Source organism: Vidua chalybeata, chromosome Z, assembly GCF_026979565.1.
Source record: "Vidua chalybeata isolate OUT-0048 chromosome Z, bVidCha1 merged haplotype, whole genome shotgun sequence".
Classification (NCBI taxonomy): Eukaryota; Metazoa; Chordata; class Aves; order Passeriformes; family Viduidae; genus Vidua; species Vidua chalybeata.
In genome coordinates, this window is record NC_071570.1 from 53015380 (window position 1) to 53025982 (window position 10603).

The 10603-nt window shown below is 42.1% G+C and overlaps 1 protein-coding gene across 1 annotated transcript in view; it reads right to left on the bottom strand.

The window, feature by feature from the left end:
- Positions 1-4934, bottom strand: part of LOC128802594 (A-kinase anchor protein 2-like) — a 95772-nt gene extending 90838 nt beyond the window's left edge. Inside the window, exon 1 of the mRNA XM_053969156.1 lies at positions 4903-4934. The gene's annotated coding sequence lies outside the window, so the exon portion shown is untranslated. The remainder of the gene's footprint in view (positions 1-4902) is intronic.
- Positions 4935-10603: the final 5669 nt, after the last annotated feature.

Here is a 10603-nt window from a genome sequence, read left to right on the forward strand (position 1 = left end):
CACCCAGGCCCAGTCAACAGCCACACCTACTTAGTAACTCAGCGATTGAAGCAGTGGTGTTTGCGGGTTTGGTGGTGTTTATTTATCTGCTTGGCTGGTTTTGTTTGCTTGTCTGTTTTGAGGAGTGTGTGTTTCTGTGTGTGTGTTTAAGTGAGTATAATCCTAATGTGCCACCAGTTTAAAGGTATTCGAAAATTACTATGACAGGAGATTTTTTTTTGCACTATTTTGTTGAAGTAGTCAACTTTAGTGGCTAGAAAGGGAATAAATGAGATGCATAAAAGTCACCCTTTCCTGCCAGTACTACATCAAATATACCCTTAGAAACTTTTCCTGATTCATGCATGAATTATACTAACAGATGTTGCATAAAGCAACACAAAAACATACAGAATAAAGCTGGTAAAACACAGAGAATCCTTCCCTTATGAGGTACATATGGTGATGTGAATTTATTAATTTATATACACATTTTTTCTGCTTTTTTCCCCTTTTAAATCCAGAAACACGGAAGAACAGGAAAATTATGATGCCCAGACCCCCAGAAGAAATCATTGTAACTAACAGATTCTGGAGGAAAAAATCCGGAGCTTTGGAAGCATGCTTTCCCCCTGGATCATGATTCATCTCTTTAGTCAATTAGATAAAGACGGAAGAAAATTTCAAAATGAACAAGATACACTTTCATGATTAAGTAGCACATATCAAAGTTTTCCCTAGAGCTTGCGCATGTCTTTTAAAGCAATATTCCTAACTATTCTAATACCTATAGATAGGTCTTGGAGGAAATCTGATTTATTTTAAATACAGTATTGTTTTTCTCTGTTATTAAGAAGGGATTAAATAAATAATTCTCTGCCATAATACCTAGGGAAAACTCTCACTTTCATAGTGAGAGTACACTACACTACATGCATGTAAGTATCTACACTGCATGTAAGTCTCACATTGAGCAATGTAACACTTGAGTCTTGTTACAATACAGTATTTTAATAACATTTCTGAGGAATTATTCTGAGGATACAGTTCTCTTTTCTCCTGGAAATCCAGTATCTTACCGTCATCAAATAAACAAAAAGTGAACTCTGAACTCTCATTAATTATAAACTTAAATAAAACAATCTATTTTTAAACTTAAGGATGGCATGATTTACAGTTATAATGGATCAATGAAGATTATTCACCACCAAAAATAACAATTTGTACTGATAACCCAGAATTTTAATATTAAAAAATGTATCCTCTTTTTTGTTTATTCTGTCATAATACCAGAAAAGCCAAGCACTGTGAATGTTATTACTTGGGAAACAAGCCTGTAGTAGCAGCTGAAATTAGTTTTAACTTAATGTTTTTAAGCAAAAATTATGGAAAAGCCCTGAAGATTGTCCAGTGTAGAGAAGAAGAAACAAGAATTCTCTTTTACAGGTGAAAAACTTCAGCACTGATGATTCACACTTGTTTTTTGGGATGAGTGAGATACATATGTGGTCTCCTGAAGTTATTGTGTGCAACGTGTATTTTTGAAAGCTTTGTACACATTTCAATACTGAATAACCATGACTCTTAACTGATGACAGAAAATACTTGAAGGGCCTTGAGATGCCATCTTAATGAACATCTAGATTTCTGCAGTCAACTACAATGACTATGATGACAGGTTACCATAAGGTATTTAAAAACCACCCAAAACTCCCAATGTGGCTCTGCAAAAATCTTTCCCATCTGGCATAATATGGGGATAGTTAATGTTACCAACTACAACTGGACATCTGTCATTGTCAGATGGCTGAGATGGAAACTATCCCTAACTGACTTACCCCAAGAGCAAGACTGCAAGGTTTGCTTCCTCACTGGAGACTAACCAGCAAGAATCATTCTCCAGGTCCCTCCCCATCAAGCTGTACTGTGAGATACATTCTCAGCAGCAGAAGAATCCCAGATAGGAGAGTTCACAGAGTATGGACTTTGCTAATTTACTGGAGCAATGCATGCCAATGTCTTACAGTTAGCTGAGTAGATAAGACTTAAAATTTTGGAGATGTAGAAGAAAAAGAGCACCACTTTGACATATGGCTCAAAGAAAACAACGCAAATTATAGATATAACTACATTTACTGGCATTCATTCAGTGCTGCTGCTGTATTTAAAAATTAAACTTAATTTTATAGAACTGTACTCTAGTGGTCTAGGTCAGCAATCAATTAAAGAACATCTCTCTACAGGACCAATGCAATATTCAGGTAAGCCAGTATCATCATCAATTAACAGGCCAAACTTTTTTTTTCCACCATAATTTGAATGCCAAGCCCATCTGCATCAACTTCAATGGACTTGGTCCTAGTGGGTGGGAGTATTGGAAAAGACTTTTCCTCAATTATCTGTCCAGAATTTCCTAGAAAACCTTCCTCACATTTCAGCATTGAAACAAATATTAAAAAAATCCACCTAAAAATGGGAAATATGCAATAAAAATTGTATCAAAATAACACAGAATTCAGGTTGAATTCTAGGCATCCAAGAAACAGGGTACGCATGAGAACAAAGATCTGCCCCTTCAGCACAGCCTGCTAGGAGAGACAGCTGCCACAGCTTTTCATTTTTTAAAAGGGGATAGGAGGAAGAAAGAGAGACTATTTTGGCAGCTTGAACAACCCTCTTTATCCCACAAACATAAATGTACTGCCATCAGTTGAAGTCAAAACTGCCTGAGAATCAGTACAGCAGCACATCAACGAGAGAAAAATCACACTGTGAATAGTAACAATAGGGACAGTTCTATATGTTGCTTTATGTAGCTCTTCTTGTCTTTCAATAAATGAAGTATCAATAGCAGTTGCTAAATCAGCAAGTGTTTCCAGTAGTAAAAGTGAATTTTACAGTTTAGACAAACCAGGCATGAATCAAATTATCTTATGATCAAAGTATACCTCAAACTGCTCAGGATTCTGCTGGCTGTACTTTTCACGCTGCAAGTCATACAATCCTGTGTTCTTAACTTAGCCAAAACTCTGGCTGAAGTCAACAGGAGTTTGGAGTAATTTAAAAGGACTGCACACACCCCTTCCTACAGAAGCTGCACATCCACAGTGAAGGGAAATAACCATCAGTTGCCACAAGATCTATTTTTTACTGGCACTATTACCAAATATCTATAAATATGGCTTAACTTACTTAAGAGCTCACCTGGGACTTGTACTCTTTGGACAGCTAGGAAAACTAATACAAAATCAAGGTATCAGTTCTCAAAAGCCAGTATCTGTATGTAACATTTTAAATTTCTGAACACTTATTTTGGCAGAGGCTACGGCAGGGCAGCAAAGGGACTGGCATTCAAATATAAAATGAAGATAAATCGATAAAAAACACTCAATACTGAGTGGTCAGAAATGCTTGCAATTAATACATTTAAATGAACACAATTTCAGCTGTAACTTCTGCTGTGTGCAGAGGCATAAAAACTGTGATCTACAGACATGAAAAAACTTTCTTAGGAAAAAAAAGTCACACACTATAACAGATACTGATATATATACATATATATACACAACTTCTTTGGGTTCCTAAGGCTGCTGAGATCAGAAAACATAATTGTGAAATTGAAATAAATCCCTGCAAGATAGGCAAAACCTCTGCAGAAAACTTCCACAGCATGAATACAAATTGACATACCAGAGCTATGAGACAATGCTAAAATCAGAGAATATCATTACAACGTTGAACTGTTAATCACCACTCACAATAAAACAACATATTTATTTCATTGGTAAAATCACAACGTGGGGAATAGGCTTTAGCTCTTCTAATAGCAGGCTGGTACTTGCACCTAATGGACATCTTCTGGGACCTGACAGGCAATTCATCTTAAGATAAAAACCTAACTTCAGTATGATGACTGCTCTTTAAGGCTAATGATTAATGTCATCAGGAACTCAAACACTGGTATACCCACAACAGCTGCCGGCCTGCTCACCTCAGTAATAATTCCAATAACTTTTTTGAAAGAGACACCAGCGTTTCGGAAGTTTACACGGCAGTGGTCCTCAGCAGAGGCCAAATAAAAAAGAAATAAAATATTTAAAACTCATGAACTCGCTTTGCTGTTACAGAGGAATCTAAAAATAGAAATACGTGGAACAAAGATACAGAGGCTTTTCTGTTCAAAAAGGGGAGTCCAGGAAAATTTGAGACCGCCATGAAAAACACACACTGATTAAAAAATAATTACGTCACAGGTTTCTCAGGATCTTGCTGAATCCCCTCCACGCGCTCCCTCCATGTCCACAGCCTGGCCGTCTCCCGCGCACAGCGGCCGCCCCGGGGAGGGCAGCGGAGACCCCCGGCGCCCTCGGCCGCAGCCGAGGCGGGGGCAGAGCCGCCCCCAACGTGCGGACATCGAGGGGAATGCGCGCACAGACCCGGCTTTCGGTAGGCGGCCCCCCCGCTCCGGCCGGCAGCTCCCGGCGTTCCGCGCCTCCCCCTTCCCGGGCCGTGCAAGCCGGGGGATCCCGCGGGGCTGGCAGGCACACCGCGCACGGCTGCCGGTGGCAAGGGTAGAAATGTCCCCCTTCGGCATCCCCTCTTTCCTCCTGGCCTCTTCCCTTCCCCTCCGCGCATCTGCATTCTCCTTTCCTCTTCTCCTCTCTCCCTCCCCGCGATTCCATCTTCCCTCCTCGCTTTTCCCCTGCCCCTCCTCGCACCTCTACCGACACCTCCTTACCTCCCTCGCCTCGCCCTGCCTACCCTCCTCTCCCTCTCCCGCCCGCAACCCGACGATGGCCAGCTCGCCGGAGCTGCAGCCACCGCCGCCTCCCTTCCCTCCGGGCTAGGAGCCGCGCTCACACACACACACACACAGGCAGGCAGACGCCGCGCGGACACGCGCATCCTGGCGCTCGGAGGTACCTTATCCAAACCGCTCCCGCTCCTCCGACTCGCAGCGTGCGCTGCCAGCTCTGTGCGCAGCCCCGGCACGTCCAGTCCCCTTCCTCCTCCTCCTCTTCCTCCTTCTCTTCCTCCTCCCCTACTTCCCTCGCCGCCCGCCCCCTTCGCCGACGCCAAAAGAGGGGGGCAAAACAGCCGCCCGCCTCGTCCCGCTCCGCCCCGCCCCGCCTCGTCCCGTCGTGCCCGTCCCGTCCCGCAGGATGAAGCGCTCCGTGCGGAGGCTCCGCGGCCGCCCCCGGGGCCCCCGCCCTGCCGCGCTCGGGTTACCCTCCGCCTGCGAGCCTCTCCTGTTACGATGCTCGCGGCGGGCGGGAGGAGAGGGAGCCGGGACCGGGGGCGGGCGAGCCCCGTCGAGAAGGAAAGGAACGCGGCCCCGCGGCTCGCCTCCGGAGGGTGCACAGGGCGGGAGCTTCACTCCGCCGCCACCTCCGGGGGTTTCCAAGCCGCGGGTTTCGGGTTGTTTTCTTTTTGTTTGGTTTTGGTTTGATTTTCTTTATTGGTGTGGTTTGGCTTTTTTTTTTTTTTTTTTTTTTTTTTTTTTTTTATAGGTAGTGCTGCTGTCCTGGACTTCTTCAATGTTGCCTTGAACCCAAATATGCTTGCAAGGATTCCCATTGATGTGCTATCCTTCCTGTCAAGAAGCTCTGCCTTTAATTTTTGGTTTCAATACAAGCTTAATTATCCCCTCAGCTCCTGTGCTGGAGATGAGGAACAACTGACTCTTTCTTTAAGCTGGACATGGGAACAATTAACTCTCTCTTAGACCTGCTCATTGGTTTGTAGATCTCATCTCTGCACATCATTACATTTCCTGGCTGAAGAGCTGTAGGTAGCTCTCATGGGGACCTTTGTCCACAGACTGCTCTGCGCATCTTACTGTCTTTGATGCACTCCTGAGCATGACCCTGATCTAACAGATCTAAATTTGAGTTGAAGAAATACACAGGATTTAAGATGTGATCAAAGCATGGATTCATACAGTGGCACAACAATATTTTTCCTGGACAATACTTAATGAGGATTTTTTGAGCACAGGAGGTGATGTTTTTATGGTCTAGTATAACCCTGAGATTTTACTCATACCAGCTCAGAGCCCACCATTTTTAATGACTGTTTGTCCATGTGTGTTATTTTACATTCATCTGTACTGGATTTCTGATATTGAACATTCAGTCTCATAATGTCCAAGTATAATTCTTCACAATCTTTCCTCTTGTTACTGCCAAATAAATGCATTTTGATGAACTTTGTTATTTGAGTCCATTCCCAGGTAAGGCATAAGTACATTGAACAGCACACTGCAACACTGACTCTTGAAGAACTCTACACCATCCAGCACCTCCCTCTCTTGTGAGAACTGGTGATTTATTCCTGTACTTTGAATTTTATCTTCTAAGCAATTACTGAGCTATACCAGGGCTTTCCCTCTTGTTGTTTTCTCTGCTTAGTCCCCTTAAAAGCCTTTGTCAAGAACCTTTTAGACACCCAGTCTGATACGGACATTAGATCACCCTTATCCACGTTTTTGTTGACCTTTTCAGAGCCCTCCAAAAGGTTTGTTTAAGGCAGGACTTTACAGCAGCAATGTTGACTCTTCTTAGATAGATTGCAGTAAGTGTCCTTTAGTTCTAACCCAATTAGCATCTCTGTATTTGGACAGTACAGGCATGAGGTTTGCAAACCTCTAGCTCTTCAGTCTGTATTGAAGTTTAGTGTCACATTTTCCACCCTCCACTCTTCAGTTGCCAGTGTTTTAAATTGGAGGTTACATGCTGCTGTTGATAATTCAGCTGCTGCATTCTCTGTTGAGAGCTCAAGGACACAGATGCTCACACAGAGGCATGGTTGCTACCTGAACACTATGAGATAATGAAAATTGTTTATAATAAAAGTTAATGGTATAAGGAAACTGAGCCATACACGTGTAAGTGCAGACATGTAAGCTGGTGCTATTAATGTAAGTAAGAAGCTGTCCTAATAATCAACTACACATGGCCACAGCCCTCTTTGCAAATATATGTGTCCAAAAGCATGCAAGAGTATGGTACAGACAAAACCCCACCAAGGGGTTTAACCAGGGAACTGTCTGCCATTCTCCCTACTGGCAGACATCTGTTCTCTCTTTTTTAGACTTTGTTGTAAATTCTCTGGACAAAGGATGGGCTCTTTAATGAACATTTTTTACTTGCCACTAGCATGGGGCACAGGAAGGAGGAAGAGAGATCAGTTCTGAACAGAGGTGCTTCAGCTGCACCATCTAGGAATGTCCCCAGGAATGTCTGCAATGCAGTTATCTGCCCACACACAGGACTCCTAGCCTTTGTCCTTCTAGGATAAGGTGCTAGAATCACAGTACAGAATCACAGTCCTCATTCAGCCTATTTGCAGAGAGCAGACAAGACAGGGAGCAAAGGAAAGCTGCACTTGTGCATGGATATGCATTGCTGATCCTGCCTGCCATCCTGTCCTTCAGACATAAGAGTCTGTACTCCCACAGATAGGCATGCCATCCAAATGGCAATATGGGGATGTGGAGGAAAAGAGGAAAGGAGCATGGGAGTTGCATCCTTTTTGTATGTTTCACAAGCCTGACCACCCTTTATTTGGTTTTTAGGAAATTCAGCTGCTAGAAACAGAATAAGGCAGTTAACAGAAGGAAGGAAGGGAAATAAATTAGTGGTTTTTACTTGTGGACACCTTCAGAACTACGCAGAAAGCTCACTTCCAGGCCTCAGAATCATAATTAAAATAAGCATTGTGAAGTGTCATGCTTTCCAAAGACCCCAAGTTTTGGAGACTGACAGTAGTGGGCTGTGGAGAAAAATCTGTGGAAACCAATGATGTTACACTGTCAAATGGGGAATTTCAGAGCTCCTCTTCCTGGATTCACACACCTCTGTCTTATTGTTCCAACAATTACCTTTCCTGCTATCTGGACTCATACAAGATTGGACTGATGCATGTGACTACAGCACAGATTTTCTTCCATTAGGTAAAGCAGTATCACAAATGAGACTGATGCAGTTTGTTAATGCTCCATATTTTTTTTACAGCATTACAGAGAGCTTTGGGTAGGAGGAAGGAGCAATTAATCTCCTCCAGAATGCAGTCTTCCCTTATTTTTAGTGTAATGTTAAAACACCTTTACCTAAATAGTGAATTGCAAAATCAGTTGGTATTGTCCTAAAAACTCTGAAAGGATAAAGAATATAAAGATAGCAGCATTAACCAAATATTTGTCAAGAAAGATAGTTATTTTTAACACTCACATGACAGTTCCTCACTTGTCACTCTAATTCAGGCCTGTTTTATGTACTTATGAACTGAAAAGTTGTTATACCCAGTACCACCTCTTTCCTCCTCCAATGACTGACCAATTTACATCCCAAGACTGTGCTGAACATGTTGAAAAATTGACAAAAACAGATTCTGAGATTAATGTGGAGTCTTGGAGAACATCAAGGAAATTCAACTGTGTATCTGAACTTCTGCTTGTAGGGGACTGCAAAACTGAGTGTGTTTTTCTACATCTGCAGCCTGTGAACATGAGGACTAGTGCCACTGAAGTCAGTGGCAACAGCAGATGCTCAACATCTCTGACAACAGGGCCACGTGCTTATGTGAGACCTTGTTGTTATACAAAAAGGCTCTTATTCCTGCTCTTTTTATCTCTGCCATATAAACTGACCTAGTTTGCAATCTGCTTCTGTACAGATATGTGCTCTTCCATAGACAGAAAGAGGATGGAACCATTGCCAACAAAGACTGCCTAGAGTTAGAAAGGGGAAGAGACACAAGGCGGCTCAGGATGGAGAGATAAAGAGAAGGAAATTAAAGACAAAGATGTTTGGAGGAGAGGAGAGAGATATAAGGAGAGAAAAGAGTGAAGCTGTATCAGTTTCTGCTGCTTCTCCTTTATTCAGGAGACAGAGAAGTTACTCTGCTTTTGGACCTTGTCAGTATAGGGGAGCTTGGTTTCAGTGAGGTAGATTTTTTTATTGTTATGCAGTGAACCTTCAAATGGAGAATAATTTGAAGAGGATACTTCTTCCTATTATAAATTTTTTCAGGCTGCTCTTTACGGCCCAGCACACTATTTGTGTTCTCTATGAACTCTAAAAGATGCTGAGGGCAATCCAGAACAAAGAAAGGAAGGAAAATACTGTGGTAATGATGCTGAATATGCCAGGCACTTTCATAATGTTTATTAAATGAAATTCAGTCCTGAAAGGTGATGTTTAATATGGTAGCCTCCACACTGAATTCTACTGAATATGAAAAATGAATTTTGCTTGGGATGCAGATTTTTAAGTGTCTTAGACTGGCTGTCAGAAATTTTGTGATTAATTTTCCTTTTCTTGTGAAAAGGAAAATTCCTTCTTTCTCTGACTGCAGAAGAGCATGGAGATGAGCTGGATGAGGGAATGCACCAGCTTGTAATGATATGTGTGAGATGAAAATGGTACTTCAGTGTATTCTCTGTGCATTTATAAAGCTAATGAATGCAGAGATCCACCAGGCAGTTAGGAGAAGAAATGTAGGAAGTTTAGGGGTCACATTCATAAATGCTTTATATTCAGTGCAGGGATTAAATGTTGTGAATTACAGAGACAGGGAGCTGCTGATAGAGAACTGACTGGAGATCCTTGTTCTATTCCTGTCATTGCTGTTGACTTGTGATGTGACTGAAGGCAAATGACTTTCCCTTATTTGTCTGTATGAGTTGATAAGTTTTAGGATAGGTACTTCTGGTTAGTGGGAATTGGCAAAATGTAATAGGACTTCAGCTGTGGTTAGAGAGTTCAAATAGAAAAAGTTCATACATAGAGTGAACTTAAAAATTCCTTTCTGAAGTTATTCACCTGACTAACAGGCTCGTTTATGCACATCTATTATGTGGCGGAATAGCTTGGCAAGATCTCTATCAGCCACTCACTACATGAGAAATCTCATTGGTTTAAATGTGAGTGTGTAATGTTTTAGTATTGGCTCCATAAACTGAGTCACCATCAGCATACAAACTATGTGTACACCCCTGCAAGCACTTAACACACAGTATAATGTGTTTTACTGAAAGCAACTCTGTCACGGGAGTAATACCCAGCAGAAACTGTTTCTGTCACCTACACCCACGTTAAAAAGTTACCCTGTTCTGCAGTTGAAAAACCAGCCAAGTTTCACTGGCATCATGTTCTCTTCGACACACGGGAATTGTTAGTTTCCCTTCACAAGAAATCCAATTAAGCATTCAGTACCTGTAGTATTGTAAGAAAAAATCTATTTTATTGCAGCTTTCAGGAATGCCACTGCATAACCAACTCATGGATCTTTCCTCCTTGTGGAAAATGCAGTCATGGCAAATCTGGAGCTGTAAAGTTTCACTTAAAGTTCTTTACAGTCTTGTTGCAGCTAGTGTTTCTGCTTTGATTCCTCCTGTCTTATCTTTCTCTCATTGTACCCTCGTTCACAATAGCCCCTGTTTCTTTCCCCTATTGTGACTTCCCCTTTGTGACTCCTTTCAGTCTGCTTCTTTTCCTAAGGGTAGAAAAAAATTCCATTCAGTAGTATCCCTCTTTTATTCTACAAACCACTCTTTCAACTCAGCTTTATCAATAACACCAATACAAGGCAGGCCTCAAAGATGTTTTGCCATGTCCAGCTT